Below are 27,362 nucleotides of genomic sequence, written 5' to 3'. Positions count from 1 at the left end.
GCTTTTACCATTAAACACGGAATTTTGGACTCTGAACTCTTGCTAATCAAACACCAATGTTTGCTAATAGCCAAAGTATAATGTACAAGAACTAACCTCTAGGTAAACTGTAAAACACCTTGCCCTCTTCCTTCTCTAGGTAAACTGTAGGAGACTTCGCTTCTGTTCCTGCTGCTTGCCAGCACCCTTTTGACAGATTGCAGTTACCTACCACTCTGAGATGGAGTTCTCTAGCACTGAATTTTCTCTATTTATTGGAATCTTCATGTGTCTGATTTTCCCACATGCAGTGGTTTGAAATATAATCCATGCATAATGTCTTTGTGTACTTCAAATACTCTCAGTTTTCACTGGCACTTTCCTTTTTTTATCTATGCACTTGTCAACCTTTTTTTTTTTTTAATGGAAAGAACCTCCTGTAAAATGAAGACCTTGATGAGTGGGAGGGAGCAGGCAGGGAATTAGATGACCTACTTGTTGCAGTTTTCTGGAGGATTGTTGGATTATGCCTTCTCTCTCTGTTCAAGCGGCAGAAGGTTTCCTTTTTAACCTTCTTACCTTTGTTTTCTACCCTCACCCCAAGGTGGAGTCTTTGCTTGGTAGGAAAATGTAGTATATGAGCAGGGTGGCGCAGGAAAAGGCTGGGGTGTATTTCACAGTAGTTCATTTAAGCTGAAGCTATGCAAAACATAGACTTATTCCAGCAAGCATTTTTCTGTGGAAAATCTGGTTGTTTTTTCACTCCCTAGAATGGCTCATGGTTCAGAGGAAGTGTGACCAAGTTCACATGCAACATGAATTATCTGCCTTAATATTTGAGATCAGTTTTTTCTAATTTGGAAAAATTTTAAACTACAGAAAAAAATTCTGAGCCACAAAATAGTTGAGAGAATACAGTGAGCACGAAATCTAGACGCTTCACCTAGATTGACTTTTTATTAACATTTTTACCATCTTTGTGCTCTCTTTGTACACACACATTTTCTACACACAAATACTTACACACATAATTTCTTTTTTTGGTTGGAACACTTAAGTATAAATTGTATGCATCACAATATTTCAGCATTTATCTTCTGAGACTAAGAACATTCTCCTGCACGAACCCCCATGCTATTATCACACTTAGGAGAATTAATGATCATGTCAAATATCAGCTAATGTCTAATCCATATTTAAATATACTAGAGCTTTCAAGTATATTTACAGATCTGGTGTCTTCACCTCTCTTCTCTACCTCAGATGGCTCTTTGTCTATTCTTGTTTCTTTTTTGTTTTTTTATTGAAGATTATACTGCATTTTGTTATGTCTCCTTTACTCTAAAACAGAACAGAAACATTATATTGTTTTTCATGATATGGACTTTTGAAATCCAGGCCAGTTATTTTGTTGAAGGTCCTGCATTCTGGACTTGTCTGATTGTTTCCTCATTGTCTGATTCAATTCAGGATACATTTTGGGGTATAAGTTAGGAGCTATTCTATACTACCTATTGTATGTCCTCAGGAGGGATAGTGTCCAGGTGTTGGTGATGCTGTTTGATCAGTTGATGAAGGTGGCATCCACCTGATATTTCCATTGTAAAGACTCCATTTTGTCGTTATATATGAGTAGATAATCTGTGGGATGATACATCAGGATCACATGGATATCCTTTTCTCCAGCAACCTTTCACCTAATGGTTTTAGCATCGATGATGATTCTTTGCTGAATCAGTTATTCTACTGATGTTTAAAAGGTGGCGATTTTTCTAATCCTATCATTTCTCCTATACTTATTGTCCAACATTCTTTGGTAAACAGAAACTTTCTTTCCTCTCCCCCCTTTTCTTTCTCTTCTAATCTTTTATATCAACATAAATTACTGGATTTACTTACTTAAATTCTGTATTATACTCCATTACCAGTATGCTCTTACATGCAAAGTGTCTCAAATCTGGTCAGTGGGAGGGCTGGGCTTCAAGCTGGCTTCTTATTCTCAGCTTTCAGATGCTCTGTGCTTTTGACAAATTAGTTGTTCCAGGCTCACCTTGGGCTGTTCCTGCCTTTGACCTGGAAATCACTTCCTCCCACCCCGCCCCGACAAGAAGGTCTGATTCCTTTTATTTGGGAATGTGCTTAGAAACAAAGCTCTGGGCACTGGCTTATTGTTACCAGGGTGTTACTGCTTCTCTGACTTTTCAGTGAAAAGAGCTGGGAAATACACAAACTTTAAAAAATTAAAAGTTCCTAATGACATCTCCTTTTAAATTTAACATTATAGGATTTTTCTTTGCTTTTTAAATTTTGTGTCTCTTTCTCTCTGTGAAAATTTTAGTTCCTACATACATTAGTGTGTTTATGGGCCTTTATTTGATAGAATTGGAAGACCTCTGAAGGTATATGAAAGAGCAAAAATATTTTAAAAAATAAATAAATAGGCTGAGTGCAGTGGCTTATGCCTGTAATCCCAGCACTTTGGGATGCCGAGGCAGGCGGATCACCTGAGGTCAGGAGTTCGAGACCAGCCTGGCCAACATGGCGAAACCCCATCTATACTAAAAATACAAAAATATTAGCCAGGCATGGTGGCTGTCACCAGCAATCCCAGCTACTTGGGAGGCTGAGGCAAGAGCATCGCTTAAACCCAGGAGCTAGAGGCTGCAGTGAGTAGAGATCATGCCATTACACTCCAGCTTCGGTGACAGAGCAGGACTCCGTCTCAAAAATAAAATAAAATAAAATAAAATAAAATAAAATAAAATAAAATAAAATAATTGGAATACCTTCTGATGTACTTTGCCTTCTATTTTATCCCCCTTCCCATTAATAGACATGCTTTTTCTTTTTTTAAAACATATAATCTCCAAAAATACAGACTTACATTTATCAGGTAACAACAATGTAACATATATTTTACATATATAATATAACATAATGTGTGTATTTTCTCAAAAGTTTGTGACAGATTTGAAAGGCTGACTTTGTTTTCTTGGTTTTATTGATGAGATATCTGAAGCTCTTGGTATTTAAACAGTTTGTAGCTAAAAGGTGCTCAGGCCTGTCAGGTTTTAAATTCCTTGGCCTTTTCAGTGTTCTGAGCTGCCTCTTCTCATAATCGCACAGTCCTCTTTAGTTGACATTTTCTTTTAGATTTTGTATTATCTTAAATCTCAGTGTTTTACTGTGACACGGAAAATGTTAGATGGCCTTAATCCTTTGCCCTATAACAAATCTTTTAGTTGCAAAAACCGTGAACATCTCAGTTATTTTTTCCTTTGATTTCTAGTTGGCGTGTAATAATTGTACATATTGGATACCGAGTGTTCAGTACATGTGTATAATGTGTAATAATCAAATTAGAGTTTTATATCAATTTGCTGACTACATTTAGTTAAATGTACTAAGAAGCATTTTCGCAAAAGCCCATGAATGGAAACTGTATTTCGAATTCTGTTACTCACCTTAACAGGCTGAATAATGGCCACCCAAAGAGATCTAGTCCTAATCCCTGGAATTTGTAAATATTACCTTATTTGGAAAAAGGGTCTTTGCATCTGTGATTAAATCAAGAATTTTGAGATGAAGATATTACTCTGAGTTGTTTGGGTGGGCTCTAAATTCCATCACAAGTGTCATTAGAAGATAGAGGCAAAGGGAGAGTTGACACAGAAACAGGGAAGAGGAAGAGACAGGGTGACCACAGAAGTGGAGATTAGCGCGATGCAGCCATAAACCGAGGAATGTCTGGAGTCACCAGATGTTGGAAGAGGCAAGAAGGGATTTTCTGCAAGAGCCTTTGGAGAGTCTGTGGCCTTATTGAACTCTTGATTTAGGGCTTCTCATCCCTAGAACTGTGATAGAATAAGTTTTATTGTGTTAAGCAACCCAATTTATGGTAATTTGTTTTATTTATTTGTTTATTTATATTTTATTTTATTTTTAGGCAAAGGGTCTTGCTCTGTTGCCCAGGCTGGTCTCAAATTCCTAGGCTCAGGCTGTCCTCCTGCTTTAGCTTCTGGAGTAGCAGGGATTACAGGCATGTGCCACTGAATTCAGCTGTTTATATTTTATTTTATTTTTTTTGAGATGGAGTCTTGCTCTATTGCCCAGACTGGAGTGCAGTGGCATGATCTCAACTCATTGTAACCTCTGCCTCCTGGTTCAAACAATTCTCCTGCCTCAGACTCCTGAGTAGCTGGGATTACAGGGGTCCACCACTATGCCCCACTAATTTTTGTATTTTTAGTAGAGACATTGTTTTATCATGTTGGCCAGGCTGGTCTCGAACTCCTGATCTCAAGCAACCCACCTGCCTTGGCCTCCCAAAGTGCTGGGACTATTATAGATGTGAGCCATTGCACCCAGCCCCAACTATTTATATTTTCTGATTGACAAAAGTTGAATATATTTATGATATACAACGTGATGTTTTGAAATATGTATACATCGTAGAATGGCTAAAGCAAGCTAATTAGCATGTCCATTACCTCATATACTTATTTCTTTTTGTGTTGAGAACACTCAAAATCTACTCTTAGTAATTTTCAAGTATACAATATATGATTATTAAGTATAGTCAGTATGTTGTACAATAGGTCTCTTGAGCTTACTCCTCTAACTAAAATTTTGTATTGTTGGACCAACATCACCCCAGGGCCTTTCCCCATACTGTCCCCTTCCCCCAAGCGAGGCCCTGGCAACCACCAGTCTGCTCTCTGTTTCTATGAGTTTGACTTTTTTAGATTCTATGTATAAGTGAGATCATGTAGTATTTGTCTTTCTGTGCCTGGCTTATTTCACTTAACATATTGTCCTTCAGGTTCATCCATATTGTCACAAGTGAGAGGATCTCCTTTTTAAAGGCTTAATAGTGTTCCATTGTGTGCATGTATCACATTTTCTTCATCCATTCATCTGTTATGGGCACTGGAGTTGATTGCGTATCTTGGCTATTGTGAATAATGCTACAGTGAACCTGGAAGTGCAGATGCCTCTTCAGTGTACCAGTTTTATTTTCCCATTGTAATTTGTCACAGCGGCCCCAGGAAATGAATACACTCATGTAGCTGTTTTTTTCCGGGACATTAGAAAGCTTATAGTTGTGAAGAATTTTCTTTTGCCAAGGACCAGCCTGATCCAGAAAAAACCTTTTTCTAGTGGTAGTTTGGCTTGATCCAGACATTTTCCAGGCAGAGACCCCTATTGTGAATTGTCTCTGTGAGGTCATGGCCGCTTCCTAAAGACTTCACCTATGTGTGGGCTGGGGTGGAACTCCGGGCAGGGAATTTAGATGCCTGTGCACTTATGGCCTTAACACCTCCAGCTTGCTGAGAGAGGGATCCTGTTTTCTGTGGCACTCTTGTTTCTAATGGAATGATGCGTGAGTGCCTTGGGTGCCTTGGTCAGCCTTCCGTGCTGGAGCTTCTCTCCGAACACTCTCCAGTCATTCAGCAGCTCTTTGGGAACCTCGTCTCTGTGCTTGGCACAGTTGTGTATATTGAGATAACATGGTGAGTGGAAAAAAAGCACAGTGCTTGTTGCCCTCTTGGAACTTCTAATTTAATGGAGCAGATAGGTAGTCATCAGGGAGCCTGAAAGAAATGTGAATTGATGTGATACTGCTATGAAAGAGAGGGATGGTGTGAGTAACAGCAAATAGGGGCTTCATTTGGACTGGGAAGTTGGGAAGACTTTCCATGAGTGACATTTGAGCTGCAGGAGTTGGAGGTGGGAGTACAGAGGACAGAGAGTTGCAGGCAGAGGGAACAGCACTTGCAAAGGCCCTGTGTTTTGAAATGCAGAGGCTGGCATGCCTGGAGCACAGAAGTGCAGGGCATGGTGGTGGGAGAGGTGGGCTGTGCCCAGACTGTGTAGGGACTTGTACCTCGTATTAAGGATTGGGATTCTTTATCTTGAGAGTGCTGGAGAGCCATCAAAGGCTAATTTGAATGAGGGGATTGGCATGATTTGCCTGCGTAACAGCATACTTGCTGTTAATACTCTTTGTTGTGTTTAGGCCTCCCTGCATTCCACTGTTTTAATCTACTTAATGATGGGTTTAATCAATTTATGAAGTTCCGTAAGGGAGATGAGAGGAGACTTTGAGTGTCTAGGGCTGGAAGCCTTTTGTTTTTGGTGGGCCTTAATGAGTGAAGAGGGCTTGTCCCAGCATTTGAGGAGGAGGTGGGACTCTAAGGACTTCTTAGGGCCTAGATCTCCTTACTGATACTGAACCACATAACTGAACTGTACCTTTTAGATTTGGTTGTGATTATTATTTTTTTCATTCAAAATGAGAATAAAGCTTTGTATATCTTCTAAGTATAATTTTTATACATTGTTCACACAACTTGTCTGTTAAGAGCAAGGTGAAAATCTTTCCTTTGATCTTTGCAAACGTTCTATTTGTTGTTATTGACTGTTGTCTCGTTAAAGCGAGTCGAGGCTAAAAAACTGTCTTCACTTGTGACTGACCTTCTCACCTGGGAAGACCATGTGGGACTAGAATAAGCTGGAGGTGTTGAGTGCCAGACTCACTGAGGGTTACGGGTACCAAGCACTGTCTGTGGGGTGGGCACTGGGTGGCTCAGGGATCCAGTTGGCTTGCTAGGGTCACATAGGAATTTACCACACATATGTCTTTCATCTCCAGTGTGGAACCTCTTTGCACTCCACGTGCAAACAGAAGTTGACGCTTCTTTTGGAAAAGGGATGTTAGTTGTCTCAATTTGCTAGTGATGAGGCTGACAGATTCACCATACTACCTTGTCAGCCCCCTGCCACTTTGTTGTACCACAATGACAGCAATATAATCAAACCCTTAAATAATTTTTTTTTCTTTTTTTCTTTTTGAGACAGAGTCTCAGGCTGGAGTGCAGTGGCATGATCTCAGCTCACTGCAACCTCCGCCTCCTGGGCTCAAGCAATCCTCCTGCTACAGCCTCCTCAGTAGCTGCAATTACAGGCATGCACCACCACACCCGGCTAATTTTTGTATTTTTAGTGGAGAAGGGGTCTCACCATGTTGGCCAGGCTGCTCTCGAATTCCTGACCTCAAGCGATCCACCTGCCTCAGCCCTCCCAAAGTGCTGGGATTATAGGTGTGAGCCACTATGCCCGGCCTTAAATAATTCCTTTTTGTTCAGAGTTTGAGTCCTGGACAGTTCCTGTTTTGATGCATGAAGAATAAGGGCATCAAAGAAGAAAAAGATGAAAAAGAAATCTAAAGTTTAGAAATGTGTGGCCTATATAAATAAAGCATATTCTCTGCCTTTCCTATGTTTGCTGTTCTTTTTCTGAGGAAAAAATATATGGCCTTTTAAAGATTTCACAAGGTGAAGGAGGATATAATAATGTTGATGATAAAATCATTTTTATATACCTGTTTTCATTTTGTGAGGCTGTCACGATGAAATCCAGGCCTTGGCCACATGCTGGGAGTTAATGAGGTTTACAATTGGCAATACTTAAAGAGTGTTAGGGTAATGTATTTAAACATCAGCAGTTCACAGCCTGAAATGTTCATCATCTGTCAGGTTATAATACGGAATCAATAAGGGGAGGTCTTTCAATTTGCTAATGAGGAAAGTTTTCTATACTATTAGGGTAGACATAGATTTCAGATAAACACCTGAAATTCATAAACTATAGAATTTAGCAAAAGCATCTCTTCAATTAAAAAAAAAAACCTTGATAGTAATCAATAGCAGTCACCTGAGAAGCTTAGATTTTCTTCTTAGTCATCAGACTCCCAAATTAATCTACCAAAACAAAAAGCCTCATTAACGCTCTCATTGAATCAGTGTTATTTTTCCCTTTCTCTCAAGGTGTCTGATTAACCCCCTTTCTTTTAGCATTACTCACTTTGTGTTAATATTTGATGTCTGAAATCATGGAGGGGGGGTGTGTGCAATGTGGTGGCTAGACACTGTCTACAGGCAGTAAATTAAAAAGAATTTTTAAAAAGGTTTGTATTATGTTGCTGATGTATTAGAAAAATCTCTAGGAATGTCAGGTGCCTGGGTTTTCTTTTTCTTTTTAATTTCAGAAAGGGTTGATTGCTAACTGGTTGCTGATTTCGCTTCTCATTCATATGTACAGATAGCGCTCCTTCTCCTCTTACCTGGCTCCTCCTGCTTACCAATCCAAGCCTTCTTGTGGAGAGTTTTATTGAAAAGGAAAGGTGAGAAATAAGGCCATAACTGGAAGGAAAAGAGAGGTTGAAGGAGGTTTTTTTCTAGGTGAATAAATAATGTCTGCCAATGGGAAAGACTCACTTGAGAGTAGATAACATTGACAATGTAGGAGAGAAAGGAAAGACATTCTGGAGCATTGTCTAGAAGGTTGGCCTCTTGTAAGAGCATGGAGAGTTCAACTAGAACACCTCACCTCAAAGTGTAGCCAGTGGACTCCTGGAAGCCCCTGAGAACTTTTCAGAAGTCCAGGAAGTCAAAACTATTATTTGCACAATAGTAAAAGCATGATCTGCCTTTTTCACCATGTTGATATTTGAGCTAATGTTTCTGAAAGCAACAGTGCATAAAACTTCTGGTGGCTTAATGGCAAATAAGGTTTTGTCTGAACATTGATATCCCTCCAAAATTCATGTTGAAACCTAACCTGCACGGTGATAGTGTGAAGAGGTAGAACTTTGGGGAGGTGATTAGGGCTTGAGGGAACCTGTTTGTCCCTTCTGCCATGTGAGGATGTAGCAAGAAGACACCATCTGTGAAGGAGAAAGTCTTCAACAGACACCAGACCTACTGGTGCCTTGATCTTGGACTTCTCAACCCCCAGAACTGTGAGCAGTAAATTCTGTTACTTATAAATTACCAAGTACTAGGATATTTTGTTGTAATAACCTGAACAGAATAAAACAGACACCAATCCAAACAGAGTAAGCAATCATTATTTTCTTCATTACACATTCATCATCATCATTATTATATTGATTCTGCTTCAGAATGTCTGTGAAGAAGCAGTCAAAATCATTGATTTTATTAAATCTTGCTCTTGATTACACAAGATTACATTTTAAAATTCTGAGTAATGGTAAGTATGCATAAATAACTTTAATGTAGTATGGTGGTTGTCTGAGGAAAAGTACTTGTTGTGAGTTGCTAGTTGAGCTAGTTTTCTACTTCTAGGGGATACGGGCTACCATTTTTATTTGAAAGAATGACTTATTTGAAAGATTTAAAATTTTCATGTTTCATCTTCCTAATACTTGAAGACTTTCTGATGTCATTGGTGGTAATGTTAATGAATGTGGCTTTTAAATATAGTTTAATGACGTTTCCTAACATTTGGATGATCTGCATAATATAGAGAAACAGTGTTTTCCCAGTTGACTGGAGTGCATGGTGTTACAAAATTATGCATGGGTAAAAGATAGTTTGAAAAGTAGGTCATAGACGGATAAATTTTAAGGTAACAGAGAAGAGAAAAGTACACTAATATAGTTTCAGATTGCACATTGCCACTAGTCTTTAAGAAACTTTACTTATTGGGATTTGGTGTTGTATCAAAGAAGAACATCCCTAATTATCTAAAAAGGCCATTTAAATACTTCTTTCTTTTCTAACTATGAATCTGTGTGCAACTGAAATCCTTTCATATTCTTCAACCAAAACAACATATTACAGCAGATTGAATGCAGCTGTTTTCCATTAAAGTCAGACATTTAAGAGATTTGTAAAGATATAAAACTGCTTTTCTCGCTAAATTTTCTGTTTTAGAAAATATAGTTCTTTGGCAGTGTATGCTGGCTCACGCATGTAATCCCACCACTCTGGGAGGCTGAGGCAGGAGGATTGCTTGAGGCCAGGAGTTTGAGACCAGCCTGGCCAACATAGGAAGACCCTGTCTCTACTATTAAAAATAAAAAAGTATAGTTCTTTTTCATACAAATGTTTTATATTACCATGTAATAGAGTTACTTTTTAATGAAATAAATATTTTCTAAATTTCCCAATTTTAATTTCTGTACAGTAAATATGATAGCTATAATCCACATTAATAAAAGCTCTCTGGGGACCTCAACAATTTACAACCGTGTTAAGAGGTCCTGAGACCTAAAAATTTTGAGAAACACTGAGCTAGAAGAATAGAAGAGAAGGTAGAGACTAGGGTAGAGGCAGAGTGTAGATGTAGTGGTGAGATTTGGGGACAGGTTGTCTTTTGGTTTCTTTGGTTTTTCTCCAGGAAATAGATGAGATGGAGGTGCAGGTTGAGGTATTGGCAGTTTGTGGAGAGAGATTCATATACTACATAGTTATCTAAAAGTGGGAGGGTGAATGTGTAAGGAACAGCATGATGGCTGGGCAGGAGCCACTTGAGTGCTTACCTGAGGATTAGTGGTCATGAAATTTAAAGTGAGACGAGTTAGTGTGGCTGTGTGTGTTTCAGGTAAGGTCAACTGTTGAGGTCCAGATAGTAAGGGTTGGATGTAGCTAGGGTTGAGGTCATGGCCATTGAATAATCCAGAGTAGACGAGGTTCCAGGGAGGTAGGTGCAAGGGCATGCAAGGGAGTAATTATGATGATAGACTATAGATTTGGTCTGGGCAAGGAGCAAAGAGAGGACATTGGGTAGGACGCAATGAGGGATGGTGAGAAGGTGGCATGCTTAATGAATTGTGAATTTCAGCATGGTTGAAGGTTGTTGATCAATGGGATATATTTATGAGGGACTGAACAGGAAGACTAGAAGATAGTGGCCATAAAATGAGATGCATGAAATTGAGAAAAAGGAGTTTTTGGTAATGGCAAGTAAAGTCTAGAGTGTGACCATGGGAGTGAGGGACGGAGGAAGGATAGAAGAAAGGCCATAGGAAGAGATGAGTTAATGTAATTGGAGGCCTTAGTGTTTGAAGGATCAGTATATTGAAGGATAAGTATATTGAAAATATTGAGAACTAAGATAGGAGTTGAGAGAGTGTCATCGAGCCGGGAGCTAAAATACGGGGTGAGAGGGGAATCCAGGGTTATTAGGTCACAGAAGCAAGAGGTATGCTGAGTGGTATAGTCAGATGCTGTGAATATTTGAATGGATGGGGTTTAGGAAGGAGAATATGGAATCTACTAGCCAACCTGCTTATAGGCCTGGTGCAACCCAGGACTGCAAAAGGAAAGCTCATCCCTACCTAAGAAGGGTCTACAGGGGAAGCATTGTCCTCAAGGACTGTCAGGTATTGGTTAGAGCAAGAAAGTGAAGAGATATTTTATAGAAGGGATTGAGGAGGAGATTTTGGTCACTGTACATTGAATTCTAGAGGACACAGTTGGAGGGCTTCTGGGAGATGGTGACAGAATAGGGAAAGTCCAGGGCCTCTCGGGGATTAGATATGAGTGGTAAAGGGTAACCCAGGTGTCTGGGACTGCTGGTCAAGGCTGACATTCACAGAATAAAGAGAAGAATGCAATTAGTGCTGGTAGACTCCAGATTGTGCCTGCTGGGTGATAGAGATCTTTGCAGAGAGGTAAGGAAGCTTGGAGAGGGGCAACTTTTATTTCTTAAAGAATTTATAAAATAAAAATATTCTGTGAGCAGTAGCTATGCTGATTTTTTTCCTACATGGTTGGACCAAAGGATGAAGGAAATGAATAGTTACTGAGCATATATAGGATTCCATATCTGGTGCTAACAATTTCCACCTGTTATTCAGTCTTCATACAAGGCCTTAAAATAAATATTTTCACCCCCCATATTACAAAGGGAGGTGGAGAATTAGAGAGGTTAAATAATTTGCTCAAAGTCATATAGCTAATGAGTGGTAGAACTAGCATTTGGACCCAGTTCTTTCTGGCTTGTGCCCAATCTGCTCTACCATGAAACTTTCTATGCGTAGAGAAGAATGTTTAAAATTGAGCTTTGCACAAGAACTTTGCATATGTCTTTGCTTAGAAGTTCTGATGGCCTTTGCAAGATTCTTTGCCCTTGAGAGTAGTCATTAGCCCTCATATTTGGCCAACATGAGGTGAACATAAAACCTCCATGAGAGCCTCTTCATCACCCATACCTAAACTTATGAAAAACTAGCCTTGCTTAGCTCTTACTCTTTTTTTTTTTTTTAACTGAGGAGATTTTGGAGCACTTTTCCCTTTTTTACTATTCTTATATTGAACCTTGAGCTACCATTGCATATCATATTCTCAGAATAAGAATAAGTACCTTTACTGGGCCAGCTTAAAATACCAACAGTTCTTCCATATTCTTCCCAGCATATGATGCTGCTCAGTGAATGCTTGAAAGAGGAAATACTGTTCCTTTCCTTTTTCCTTGTTTGGTGTTAGTGTAGAAAGATCAGCTGGATTAATTGTTTGGTTTGCTTGATCTAGACTATAGGTGTTTAAAAAATAAATCTAAAATTTTTAAGGAAAGGAAATCAAATGTAAGCTCTGTTTCCTAGCTAGTTGCAAATCTGCTTCTTTACCAATGTCAGAATTAGAGGTACAGGATGTGGAGTTGCTTAAATTAAAACAGTCTTGTACTAAGCTGTGAGGAATTCATGAAGCAAACTGTTGTAGTTTGAATGTGTCCTGAAAGTTCATGTGTTGGAAACTTAGTCTATTGCAACGATGTTGGGAGGTGGGGACCTTTAAGAGATGAATATATTAATGCTTTTATCGCAGGCATGTGGTATGTGGGAGGGGGTTCTTTATCTCAGGAGTGGGTTTCTTATAAAAGGATGAGTTTGTCCTCTTCCCCCTCTCTTTCCCTTGCCCATGCGATGCCTTCCATCATGGGACGACCCAGCAAGAAAACCCTCAACGCCAGTGCCTTGATCTTGGACTTCCAAATCCCAGAACAGTGAGGAAGTAAATTTTTAAAATGAATTACTCAGTCTCAGGTATTCTGTTCTAGCAGCATAAAATGGACTAAGACAAAAACGTTAGGAAATGTAGTACCCAACTTTCCCATTGATTGTGGCATAATTGTGGCATGATTGTCAGTAAGTCGCTTCCTAGTAAATACAGTGAGATTCACAGATTTTAATGAAGGTTTTTGAGAGTAAAGTAAGACTTCTCTTGCAATCTGATGTAAAGATTTTGAGATCTTCAGTCTGTAATATGCAAAAGGTGAAAGAAGATAACTGGTGAAAGAACTTAATTGTCAGAAATTATAGAGTAACTTAGTCTCTGAAATAAATGATATATGGTAAGGTAAAATGACCTTCTGCTACAAATCTGAGAGAACCTTGATACTTGAAAAATATAGGTTAATTTCAGATTTGGTAACTCATTTAACAAATATATATTGACACCAACTATGTGCCAGGCACTGTTCTAAACAGTGTGCTTTTATATAGCAAACAGATAATGTAAACAAAATACAGAGGTAGGTTGTTACGTTTATTAAAGTGCTATGGTTGATAAAGTGGTCAGGGAAGATCTCTCTGAAAAGTGACATTTGGGTGGAGACTTGAAGGAAGGAGTGAGCCATGGGAGACTCTAGGGATTGAGCCTTCTCAATAGAGAACAATAGAGGAGATAACATGTGCAAAGAGCCTGAGAGGGGAGGGTGCTTGGCATGTTTGAGAAGCAGCAAAGAGACCAGCTAGTAGAGAGGGTTGATAGGAGAGTGAAAGAAGTAAAAGTGTATCCCAGGGCCAGGTTATGTAGATGTTGTAGAATTGTATTTTGACAGTAGTAGAAGTAACTGGGGAGTTTTGAGCATGGGAATATCATGATCTGCATTACATTTTGAAAGGTTTTGCCTGGCTGATTTGAGAGAATGGGATGAAGTGGGTGACAGTGGAAGAAAGGGAAATTATGACTGTGCTGCAGTAATCTGTGTAAAAGGTAAGAGTAGAGTGGAATGGTAAGAAGTGGTTGGATTCGGGATTTTATTGATGGATTAGATATGAAATATGGGGAATGGCAATATAAGCAAATGAGATAGGGAATGTTGGGAGAAGAGTAGATTTGGAAGCAAAATTAAGAGTTCTTTAGGACATTTGAATATTGACACCCCTGTTAAACATGCATTAGAGAGGCAGGCTGTGAGATATATGCTTAGAGATGAGAGTCAATGTAATTACTTATTTGGTCTGAGCTAATTCTCAGCATAAGGAGTTGGTGCTGTTGTAACTTCAATGAGTTGTGTTTTGTAAGGTGGGGGAATTGGGGTCTTTTTTATATTGATTATTATGAACTTATAGGTTTTTCTGTGTTTGTGTTTTAACTGCAATATCTTATCTTTGGCCACTAGGAACCCTTTTATATGATCTCTTTTGTCCTTTTTGATATGATCCATTGATTTTGGTAGCTTCCTTGATTTCTGGCAAACTAGGTTGTTATTTTATATATTTCCTGCCCCAAACATGGAATCAGCTGCTCTTCTTGAAGCCCCCCATTTTTTTTATTATTGTACTTTAAGTTCTGGGATACATGTGCAGAACGTGCAGGTTTGTTACATAGGTATACATGTGCCATGGTTGTTTGCTGCACCCATCTACGTTAGGTATTTCTCCTAATATATCCTTGCCCCCCACCACCCGACAGGCCCCAGTGTGTGATGTTTCCCTCCCTGTACCCATATGTTCTCATTGTTCAACTACCACTTATGAGTGAGAACATGCGGTGTTTGGTTTTCTGTTCCTATTTTAGTTTGCTGAGAATGGTAGTTTCCACCTTCATCCATGTTCTTACGAAGGACATGAGCTCATTCTTTTTTATGGCTACATAGTATTCCATGGTGTATATGTGCCACATTTTCTTTGTTCAGTCTATCATTGATGGGCATTTAGGTTGGTTCCAAGTCTCTGCTGTTGTGAATAGTACTGCCATAAACATACGTGTGCATGTGTCTTTATAGCAGAATGATTTGTAATCCTTTGGGTATATACCCAGTAATGGGATTGCTAGGTCAAATGATATTTCTAGTTCTAGATCCTTGAAGAATCACCACACTGACTTCCACAATGGTTGAAGTAGTTTACACTCCCACCAACAGTGTAAAAGCATTCCTATTTCTCCACATCCTCTCCAGCATCTGTTGTTTCCTGACTTTTTAATGATCTCCATTCTAACTGGCATGAGATGATATCTCATTGTGGTGTTGATTTCCATTTCTCTAATGACCGGTGATGATGAGCTTTTTTTCCTATGTTTGTTGGACAATAAATGTCTTCTTTTGAGAAGTGTCTGTTTATATCCTTTGCCCACTTTTTGATGGGGTTGTTTTTTTCTTGTAAACTTGTTTAAGTTCCTTATAGATTCTGGATATTAGTCCTTTGTCAGATGGATAAATTGCAAAAATTTTCTCCTATTCTGTAGGTTGCCTGTTCACTCTGATGATAGTTTCTTTTGCTGTGCAGAAGCTCTTTAGTTTCGTTAGATCCCATTTGTCAATTTTGGCTTTTGTCGCCATTGCTTTTGGTGTTTTAATCATGAAGTCTTTGCACATGCCTATGTCTTGAATGGTATTGCCTAGTTTTTCTTCTAGGGTTTTTTGGTTTTAGATCTCACATTTAAATCTTTACCATCTTGAGTTAATTTTTGTATACAGTGTAAGGAAGGGGTCCAGTTTCAGTTTTCTGCATATGGCTAGCCAGTTTTCCCAATACCATTTAAATAGAGAATCCTTTCCCCATTTCTTGTTTTTGTCAGGTTTGTCAAAGATCAGATGGTTGTAGATGTGTGGTGTTATTTCTGAGGCCTCTGTTTTGTCCCATTGGCCTATATATCTGTTTTGGTACCAGTACCATGCTGTTTTGGTTACTGTAGCCTTATAGGATAGTTTGAAGTCAGCTAGCATGATGCCTCCAGCTTTGTTCTTGTTGCTAAGGATTGTCTTGGCTATACAGTCTCTTTTTTGATTCCATATGAAATTTAAAGTAGTTTTTTCTAATTCTGTGAAGAAAGTCAATGGTAGCTTGATGGGAATGGCATTGAATCTGTAAATTACTTTTGGCAGTATGGCCATTTTCACAATATTGATTCTTCCTATCCATGAGCATGGAATGTTTTTCCATTTGTTTGTGTCCTCTCTTATTTTCTTGAGCAGTGATTTGTAGTTTTCCTTGAAGAGATCCTTCACATCCCTTGTAAGTTGTATTCCCAGGTATTTTATTCCTTTTGTAGCAATTGTCAATGGCAGTTTGCTCATGATTTGACTCTCTGTTTGTCTTTTATTGGTGTATAGGAATGTTTGTGATTTTTGAACATTGATTTTGTATCCTGAGACTTTGCTGAAGTTGCTTATCAGCTTAAGGAGGTTTGGGGCTGAGACGATGGGGTTTTCTAAATATATAATCATGTCATCTGCAAACAGAGATAATTTGACTTCCTGTCTTCCATTTGAATACTCTTTATTTCTTTCTCTTGCCTGATTGCCCTGGCCAGAACCTCCAATACTGTTTTGAATAGGAGTGGTGAAAGATGGCATCCTTGTCTTGTGCTGGTTTTCAAAGGAAATGCTTCCAACTTTTGCCCATTTAGTACGATATTGGCTGTTGGTTTGTCATAAATTGCTCTTATTCTTTTTGAGATACATTCCATGAATACCTGGTTTATTGAGTGTTTTTTACCATGAAAGGGTGTTGAAGTTTATTGAAGGCCTTTTCTGCATCTATTGAGAAAATCATGTGGTTTTTGTCATTGGTTCTGTTTATGTGATGGATTATGTTTATTGATTATCATGTACGTTGAACCAGGCTTGCATCCTAGGTTTGAAGCCGACTTGATCATGGTAAATAGGCTTTTTAATGTGTGGCGGGATTCGGTTTGCCAGTATTTTATTGAGGATTTTCATATCAATGTTCGTCAAGGATATTGACCTGCAGTTTTCTTTTTTTTTTGTTGTGTCTCTGCCAGATTTTGGTGTTAGGATGATGCTAGCCTCATAAAATGAGTTAGGGAGGAGTCCCTCTTTTTCTGTTGTTTGGAATAGTTTCAAGAGGAATGGTTCCAGCTCCTCTGTGTACCTCTGGTAGAATTTGGCTGTGAATCCATCTGGTCCTGGGCTTTTTTTGGTTGGTAAGCTATTAATTACTGCCTCAATTTCAGAACTTGTTATTGGTCTATTCAGGGATTCAACTTCTTCCTACTTTAGTCTTGGGAGGGTGTATGTGTCCAGGAATTTATCCATTTCTTCTAGATTTTCTAGTTTATTTGTGTAGAGGTGTTTGCAGTATTCTCTGATAGTAGTTTGTATTTCTGTGGGATCAGTGGTGATCTCCCCTTTTTCATTTTTTATTGTATCTATTTGATTCTTCTCTCTTTTCTTCTTTATTAGTCTGGCTAGAGTTCTATCTATTTTGTTAATCTTTTGAAAAAACTGGCACCGGGCGCGGTGGCTCAAGCCTGTAATCCCAGCACTTTGGGAGGCCGAGACGGGCGGATCACAAGGTCAGGAGATCGAGACCATTCTGGCTAACCCGGTGAAACCCCGTCTCTAATAAAAAAGAAAAATCCAAAAAACTAGCCGGGCGAGGTGGCGGGCGCCTGTAGTCCCAGCTACTCGGGAGGCTGAGGCAGGAGAATGGCGTGAACCCGAAAGGTGGAGCTTGCAGTGAGCTGAGATCCGGCCACTGCACTCCAGTTTGGGCGACAGAGCCAGACTCCGTCTCAATAAAAAAAAAGAAAAGAAAAGAAAAAACTGGCTCCTGGATTCATGATTTTTTGTTTTTTTTTGAAGAGATTTTTGTTTCTGTGTCTCCTTCAGTTCTGCTCTGATCTTAGTTATTTCTTGTCTTCTGCTAGCTTTTGAATTTGTTTGCTCTTGCTTCTCAGGTTCTTTGTGATGTTTAGAGTGTTGATTTTAGATCTTTCCCGCTTTCCCTATGCACATTTAGTGCTATAAATTTCCCTCTAAATACTGCTTTAGCTGTGTCGCAGAGATTCTGGTATGTTGTGTCTTTGTTCTCATTTGTTTCAAAAAACTTATTTATTTCTGTCTTAATTTCGTTATTTACCCAGTAGTCATTCAGGAGCAGGTGGTTCATTTTCCATGTAGCTGTGTGGTTTTGAGTGAGTTTCTTATCCTGAGTTCTAATTTGATTGCACTGTGGTCTGAGAGACTGTTTGTTTTGATTTCCATTCTTTTGCATTTGCTGCAAAGAGTTTTGCTTCCAATTATGTGGTCAGTTTTAGAATAAGTGCTATGTGGTGTTGAGAAGAAGGTATATTCTTTTGATTTGGGGTGGAGAGTTCTGTAGATGTTTATTAGTTCTGCTTGGTCCAGAGCTGAGTTCAAGTTCTGAATATCCTTGTTAATTTTCTGTCTCTGATCTGTCTAATGTTGACAGTGGGGTGTTCAAGTCACCCACTATTCTTGTGTGGGAGTCTGAGTCTCTTTGTAGGTCTCTAAGAACTTGCTTTATGAATCTGGGTGCTCCTGTATTGGCTGCATATATATTTAGGATAGCTAGCTCTTCTTGTTGGATTGATCCCTTTATCATTATGTAATGCCCTTCTTTGTCTTTTTTGAATTTTATTGGTTTAAAGTCTGTTTTATCAGACTAGTATTTCACCCCCTGCCTTTTTTTTTGCTTTCCATTTGCTCGGTAAATATTCCTCCATCCCTTTATTTTGAGTCTGTGTGTGTCTTTGCATGTGAAATGGGTCACCTGAATACAGCACACCGATGGGTCTTGACTCTTTATCCCATCTGCCAGTCTGTGCCTTTGAATTGGGGCATTTAGCCCATTTACATTTAAAGTTAATATTGTTATGTGTGAATTTGATCCTGTCATTATGATGCATGCCGTTTATTGTGCCCATTAGTTGATGCAGTTTCTTCATAGTGTCGATGGTCTTTACATTTTGATTTTGATTTGTTTTTCCAGTGGCTAGTAATGGTTTTTCCTTTCCATATCTACTGCTTTCTTTAGGAGCTCTTGTAAGGCCGGCCTAGTGGTGACGATATCCCTCAGCATTTGCTTGTCCGTAAAGGATTTTATTTCTCCTTCACTTACGAAGCTTAGTTTGGCTGGATATGAAATTCTGGGTTGAAAATTCTTTTCTTTAAGAATGTTGAGTATTGGCCCCCACTCACTTCTGGCTTTTAGGGTTTCTGCAGAGAGATCTGCTGTTAGTCTGATGGGCTTCCCTTTGTGGGTAATCCGACCTTTCTCTCTGGAGCTCTTCTTTTTAGTAGGCAGTTGTATTTATAGACCACAATCCGAAGATTAGGTGTGCTTCCTTCTTTTGAGTTGTCACTACTTTGAGACCTTTTGTTTTTCTCTCCTCTTTATTTATTATTATTATTTTGAGTTAGGGTTTTGCGCTGTTGTCCAGGCTGAAGTATAGTGGCACAATCATGGCTCACTGCAGCCTCAACTTCCCGGACTCAAGTGGTCCTCCTGCCTCAGCCTCCGGAGTTGCTGGGACCACAAGCACACACCACCATGGCTGGCTAAATTTTTAAATTTTTTGTAAAGATGGGGTTTCGCTATGTTTCCCAGGCTGGTCTTGAACTTCTGGGCTCAAATGATCCCACCACATTGGCCTCCCAAAGTGCTGGAACTACAAGTATGAGCTGTCGCACCCAGCTGATGCCTTTTCAATTCATTAGAGAAAAAATTTTCCATTCATGCTGATATTTCAAACGTAAAGATAAACTGACACAGTTAAATCCAAAGTAATTTTATTTTTTTGATTTTTCTCTCTTTGCTCTTTCATTGAAAATCCTGGTTACCAGCAATATCCACAATATTACATATTTGCCATTTGTAGGATATATCCAAAATAGTAACACCTTTATTGCTGCCAACAATTAGGTACTGAATGAAGTTTAAGATTTGTTTTTAGATCAATTGTACTTACACTGTGTTCCACAAAGTATGTATAGTTAAAATACTGTATTCTAAAGTTATTGGGAAGAATACATTTAACTCAGTGTAGTTTTGCCACCAACTTGATATATATAGTTAGGTTCGTTTTTTCAGTTTGTTTTCAATTTTTAGGGATTGCCTTTTTTATTTTCACCTTAATTCAATTTTTGAATATGTAAAGCGTGTGTTTCCCAAATCAAAACTACACAACAGAAGGAAGGTATGCTCAGGGAAGTCTGTCTTAACATGCCCATCCTTTTCACCCTGACTCTTCCTTCCTTTTTATATGTCATTCTTTTTTGTATTACTTTTTTGGTTTCTCCTCCCACAGGGTATCAATATAAGTAAATTGATATGTGTATTTATGTTCATCTTACCTTCCCCATTCATATCCAAAAGTCAGCTCTATCAACTCTATATACTATATATACACTCCTTTGAGGGAGTGTGTGTGTGTATATATGTAGTATATGTGCATGCATACTAGGGTTTGCCAGTGAAACAGACCCAATAGGGCATATATACACACACACATATGTGGGTATCTATGTATATTTATATAAAGAGAAACAAATATACATGTAAATATACATGTAAATAATAAAGACATTTATTTTAAGGGCTTGTCTCACATGACTGTGGAGGCTGACAATTCCCAGTATCAGCTGTCTGCAAGCTGGAGATCTGGGAAAGCCAATGGTATAATTCAGTTTGAGTCCAAAGGCCTGAGAACCAGGGAGCCAATGGTGTAATTCCCAGTCTGAGAGCAGGAGTAGATCCATGTTCCAGCTCTAACACTCAAGTGGAAAAAGCAAGTTATCCCTTTCTCCACCTTTTTGGTTTATTCAGGACCTCAGTGGATTGGATGTTGTCTACCACATTGGGAGAGCAATCTACTTTACCCAGACTGCCTATTTATATGCGGATCTCGTCCAGAAACACCCCTATAGACATATCCAGAAATAATGTTTAATCTGACTACTACATGTTGCTGTCGAGGTAACTCATAAAATTAACCATCACAGCATTTGTGTAATATTAGTCTCCAGGGAAGACAGACGTGCACACACACATACAGCATACACACACAGTTGCTTTTATCTCTTAGTCATATGTTTTGAATATGTAAAGAAATCTTCCTCATTCATTTTTATGGCTGCATAGTGTAAGCATATACATTTAAAATCATTTTGCCAGTTTATTCCAATATCTTAAAGTTTACAGACCAGTGCTTTTAAGGTTCACATTATTTGGGTCATCAGGCTCTTTTCCCAAACCATTTAGGGTTGTTGTCAAAGAGCAATGGACAAACCCTAATGATGAGATGAACTTTACTATCAGAATACCATCTCACTCGCTCCTATGTTCTGCTTTCCCTGCACCAAACACTTCCTATGCTATCTGCTTCCCTGTCCACTCATACAGGAAATGGCTTCAATGTTACAGAGTCACTCTTACTCCTCCTGCTAAATGCCATCCTGATAACAATGGGTCTTTTGCATGGGAAAAGCATTATATACTGAAAGGATCACTGATAGTAGTCAAAAAAAACACATTTTGCTAGGTCTCTTAAAATCTGTGGGATCTTAGACAATCCTATGTGAGCCTGTTTTCTCATCTGATTAAATGGGGTTGTTACTTGCTCTGTGAATGCTTGTATGTTGACACCTAATGAAATAAACTTTAGGAAAGTTTAGTTAGCTTTCTCTTCTCAATTTACCTACAGATACTGTTCCAACATTCCTTCCTTCTCTCATTCGTTACCTCTGTTATTCCTTCCCTCACCTCCTACTTCTCTTCCCCAATTCCTGGCATCTTTGCTGGCGGGCAAACAGACCTTCCATGTGAAGAAAAACTCCTCATAATTGCACTTTCCTCTTCAGATTCTGCTCCATTTCTCTTCTTTATGCAACACTCATCAAAAGCACTGTCTATTCTGGCCCTTACAATTAATTCCTCTGCCCATTCATTTTTTTTGAGATGGAGTCTTGCTCTGTCACCCAGGCTGGAGTGCAGTGGCACGATCTCAGCTCACTGCAACCTCCACCTCCTGGGTTCAAGCAATTCTCCTGCCTCAGCCTCCTGAGTAGCTGGAATTACAGGTGCATGGCACCATGCCCAGCTAATTTTTGTATTTTTGGTAGAGACAGGGTTTCACCATGTTGTCCAGGCTGGTCTCAAACTCCTGGCCTCAAGTGATCCACCTGCCTCTGCCTCCCAAATTCCTGTGATTACAGGTGTGAGCCACCGCGCCCAGCCTGCCCATTCATTCTTGAATCCACTTTCCCCAAGTTTCCTCTGCTGCTCTACTAGGCTCTAATCTGCCCTTGATACAATCCTCATGTCAGAATCCAATGATAATATTAGTTCTCTGGTTAACACTTGCCTCTTACCCCTTTTTGCAATACTCACTTCACATTCAGTATACCATGTTCCCTTGCATCCCTCAGACCTCACTGGTTCTCACATCTCTAGTTTTTCCTAACTACTTTTGGGTAATCTTGTCCCATCTCATGGTGCTAAATACTTCATAACCTTTACTTTTATGTCTCCAGCCCTCTCCTCCCTGCTGTTTCTGCGAGATTCCATTTGCATACCTAATAGTCCTCTCAAACCTCGCATGTCCTGACCTGGGCTCCTGAGCCTTCTCTCTCACAACGTTCTTTCCTATTGCTTGCTCAGTAGATTCCGTCTTGCAGTTTCTCAGGCCCCAAACTCTGGAGACATCCTTGCTTCCTTCTTTTCTTTCACACCTCCCTTCAAATCTTACATCCAGTCTGGTTGGCCTCACTATCAGTATATGTATCGTCAGTACTCCCTCTGCCCAATTTCTTGCAAGGGTGACAGTAGCAGCAACTGCTGTTAAGGCTTTATGATACCAGCAAGGATAATACAAAAAAAGGAAGATGCTGGAAAGTTGACCAAGAAAGAGACTCAGTAAATAAGTCTGGAGGCAAGTCCCCAAATAAGAAAAGATTCAAAGGCAAACTCTAAGACAAGCTCTGTTTTTGGTCTTGTTTCATAAAGTCATATAGAAAAAAATATATAAAGAAGTTTCCAACTGTGGCTCATAACTGCTGTGGTCATCTGTGAAGGATTGATGACTTAAGGCTCTCTGACCAGGGTGTCCAATAAGAGTGCTTAGTAAAAGACTCATCAGGTTGGTTTCCAACACACAGCCCACATTCAGTCTATACCCAACATAGCGAAGCTAGTACTACACCAACTGCTAGTGAAGATGCTTCAGATGGGCAGTAAGATAGCAAATGTACAGTACATACCCCTGCAGGTCTGCTTCATTTTTATTTTCTTTGCAAGTACAGTTTCAAGACAGTTTATTAAATAAGACAAACAAAAAAAGAAAAAATACTACAACTCGATTAGTTCACTCTATATCAATGTAAATTCAGGTGCAGTGCAACTGGTGATTGGTGTGTGGCTTCCAGTTGGCTAGTTCTCTAGAATCATTCCCACTGAGTGATTAAACACCCAATGATGTGACCCTGCATTTTACTTGATTTACTTTTTAAAAATTCTACTCAGCATTATGGAGGGTGTTACTCCGTATCCAGACGCATGCATGACTATCTCTCACCTGGCTTATTGTAATAACCTCTCACCAAGTCTTCCTGTGCAGCCGGAGTGATTCTGTTAAAATCTGAGTTGGATTATGTCACTCTCTGGCTCACAACCCTTTATGACTCTCCATTTTCACTCAGAGTGAAAGCCAAAGCCCTTCTCATGGCCAGCAAGGCCTTGTGGTACTCTCTCCTTACGTTACCTCCCCAGCCCCTTACTCCATCTGCTGCTTTTCCCCTTAAATTACTTTCTTCTGGTGACATTGGTCTTCTTGCCACACCTTGAACACACCGTGCTTCGTCCCACCTAGAGGCCTTGTGCCTCCTCTTCCTTCTGTAAGGCACTTCCCCTGAGAAGCTCACTCACTTCCTTTAGGGCTTTCTCATGGTGGTTATCATATATAATACATGTGGGTTTCATTAATTGTTTTTTTGTCTCCTCCTCTCCCCCACACACACTTGACTGTAAGCTCCATGAAAGCAGGGATTTTTGTCTGTTTTGTTCACTGCTGAGTCTGCAGATCCTAGAACATGGCTGGCACATAGTGACACTCCATAAATATTTGTTGAATTTGAATGGATTGAACACATAATGTTGCATGCACCTGTGAGATATTATCCAGAAGAGGTGGGATTCTTAGATTTCTCTCTATGGTTCCTTCTTTGAATTTTTACATGTTAAAATCTCTGCTGTCATTTTTCTCCCAGGACCACTGTAGTATTCTGTGGAGCCTTTTTTTTTTGTAACAGATCTAAAACTTTTAGCAAATATTTTTTCTTCTCCTGTCTTCACTTTTCTCCTCCCCATGTAGGCTGCTTCCACAGTATTTTGGGGTTGTTCTAGTTTTTGTAAACTTATTCTGAGGGATTCTTTGTGTTGAGAAAACCACCTATATATAGGATTAGATTCTTGTATTTTTGAGAATCCTGCCCCATTCTTCAGCATCCGTGCAAAGGACTGGACTCCTGTCCTCACTCGTTTATGGCGTATGGTCTGGTAAGTTAATTGCCTTTTGCAGTAGAGTTAAGTAAAGACAGCCATGTCTCTGCTCTTTTAGTGAAATTTGGTTCACATTATTCTTCAAGTTATTTAGAACATAATTTTTTATATTCACTGAGGATATTGCGTCTACTTCGGCAAAACCCTGAAAGCACCTAAGGATTTAGCTGAACATGTAATTCGTATTGAAACCCTCCTTCTGTTTGCTTTATGATTTTCTGATTCAGTGCTTTCTTCTAGAGTTTTTTTTCTTTTTTTGAGACAGAGTCTCGCTTTATCACCCAGCTGGAGTGCAGTGGTGTGATCTCAGCTCACTGCAACCTCTGGCCTCCTGGGTTCAAGCAATTCTCCTGCCTTACTCAGCCTCCTGATTAGCTGGGATCACAGGTGTCTGTCACCACACCTGGCTAATTTTTGTATTTTTGGTAGAGTCGGGGTTTCACCATGTTGGCCAGGCTAGTCTCGAACTCCTGACCTCAGGTGATTCGCCTACCTTAGCCTCCCAAGGTGCTGGGATTATAGGTGTGAGCCACCATGCCCATCCTAGAGTTTATTTTTTTTTCCAAGTTGAGAAATAAAACAATCACCAACTTCTGAAGGAAAAAGCATTAAAATATTGATGTTGCTTTTCTGCAATACTTATACCTAGTAAATGCAAGAGAGTCTCAAAAGTTGTGTAGCTTAATTTCCTCTTGCAAAAATATAAAGTACTCCCAACAGTTTCTAATTTTGATGATCTTTTACAATTACTGTTCTGTGTTGTAATGGCCTCCTTTTTTAAAAAGCTTGAAGTTGTTAGGAGACCTTTAGAAACAGAACTTGGTAAGAAGTGCAGAGATAGCATGGCATAGGATGGGGAAACATGCCAGATCAGTTGGGACAGAAAATTTTTCTTAACTGTTTTTCAGCACTTATATAGGTTATTCTATGAGCAAAGAAAAAAAAATATGAACCTAAATAGAATGGGCTCAAACAGTCATAATAAACTCCTTTGGTTATTTTCTGAAAATCTATATTCACAGGTGGCCTGTGTTAATACGTGAATTCTTGTATTTTGCTGTGGCTATTTGTATAACAAAACATGACTAATGTATATGTCTTTTTCTTTTTTTTTTTTTTTTTTTAATTTTTTTATTTTTTATTATACTTTAAGTTCTAGGGTACATGTGCATAACGTTTATATCATGTATAACTCCCCAGTGCAATCCCTCCCTCCTCCCCCCCCCCCTGATAGGCCCCAGTGTGTGATGTTCCCCTTCCCGAGTCCAAGTGATCTCATTGTTCAGTTCCCACCTATGAGTGAGAACATGCGGTGTTTGGTTTTCTCTTCTTGTGATAGTTTGCTAAGAATGATGGTTTCCAGCTGCATCCATGTCCCTACAAAGGACGCAAACTCATCCTTTTTGATGGCTGCATAGTATTCCATGGTGTATATGTGCCACATTTTCTTAATCCAGTCTGTCACAGATGGACATTTGGGTTGATTCCAAGTCTTTGCTATTGTGAATAGTGCCGCAATAAACATACGTGTGCATGTGTCTTTGTAGTAGAGTAATTTATAATCCTTTGGGTATATACCCAGTAGTGGGATGGCTGGGTCATATGGTACATCTAGTTCTAGATCCTTGAGGAATCGCCATACTGTTTTCCATAATGGTTGAACTAGTTTACAATCCCACCAACAGTGTAAAAGTGTTCCTATTTCTCCACATCCTCTCCAACATCTATTGTTTCCTGACTTCTTAATGATTGCCATTCTAACTGGTGTGAGATGGTATCTCATTGTGGTTTTGATTTGCATTTCTCTGATGGCGAGTGATGACGAGCATTTTTTCATGTGTCTGTTGGCTGTATGGATGTCTTCTTTTGAGAAATGTCTGTTCATATCCTTTCCCCACTTTTTGATGGGGTTGTTTGTTTTTTTCTTGTATATTTGTTTGAGTTCTTTGTAGATTCTGGATATTAGCCCTTTGTCAGATGAGTAGGTTGCAAAAATTTTCTCCCATTCTGTAGGTTGCCTGTTCACTCTGATGGTAGTTTCTTTTGCTGTGCAAAAGCTCTTTAGTTTAATGAGATCCCATTTGTCAATTTTGGCTTTTGCTGCCGTTGCTTTTGGTGTTTTAGACATGAAGTCCTTGCCCATGCCTATGTCCTGAATGGTACTACCTAGATTTTCTTCTAGGGTTTTTATGGTATTAGGTCTAACATTTAAGTCTCTAATCCATCTTGAATTAATTTTCGTATAAGGGGTAAGGAAAGGATCCAGTTTCAGCTTTCTACTTGTGGCTAGCCAATTTTCCCAGCACCATTTATTAAATAGGGAATCCTTTCCCCATTTCTTGTTTTTGTCAGGTTTGTCAAAGATCAGATGGCTGTAGATGTGTGGTATTATTTCTGAGGACTCTGTTCTGTTCCACTGGTCTATTTCTCTGTTGTGGTACCAGTACCATGCTGTTTTGGTTACTGTAGCCTTGTAGTATAGTTTGAAGTCAGGTAGCGTGACGCCTCCAGCTTTGTCTTTTGACCTAGGATTGTCTTGGCAATGCGGGCTCTTTTTTGGTTCCATATGAACTTTAAAGCAGTTTTTTCCAATTCTGTGAAGAACTCATTGGTAGCTTGATGGGGATGGCATTGAATCTATAAATCACCTTGGGCAGTATGGCCATTTTCACGATATTGATTCTTCCTATCCATGAGCATGGTATGTTCTTCCATTTGTTTGTGTCCTCTTTGATTTCACTGAGCAGTGGTTTGTAGTTCTCCTTGAAGAGGTCCTTTACATCCCTTGTAAGCTGGATTCCTAGGTATTTTATTCTCTTTGAAGCAATTGTGAATGGAAGTTCATTCCTGATTTGGCTCTCTGCTTGTCTGTTACTGGTGTATAAGAATGCTTGTGATTTTTGCACATTAATTTTGTATCCTGAGACTTTGCTGAAGTTGCTTATCAGCTTAAGGAGATTTTGGGCTGAGACGATGGGTTTTTCTAAATATACAATCATGTCATCTGCAAACAGGGACAATTTGA

The 27,362-nt window shown here is 39.3% G+C and overlaps 1 protein-coding gene across 3 annotated transcripts in view; it reads left to right on the top strand.

Moving 5' to 3' along the window:
• Positions 1 to 27,362, top strand: part of SLC25A13 (solute carrier family 25 member 13) — a 213,500-nt gene that overhangs the window by 36,965 nt on the left and 149,173 nt on the right. The window lies entirely within an intron of this gene.

The sequence above is a fragment of the Trachypithecus francoisi genome, unplaced genomic scaffold (assembly GCF_009764315.1).
Source record: "Trachypithecus francoisi isolate TF-2019V2 unplaced genomic scaffold, Tfra_2.0 Lachesis_group4, whole genome shotgun sequence".
Classification (NCBI taxonomy): Eukaryota; Metazoa; Chordata; class Mammalia; order Primates; family Cercopithecidae; genus Trachypithecus; species Trachypithecus francoisi.
Note: the sequence above shows the minus strand (reverse complement) of the source record. Positions and strands in the feature narration are given on the sequence as shown.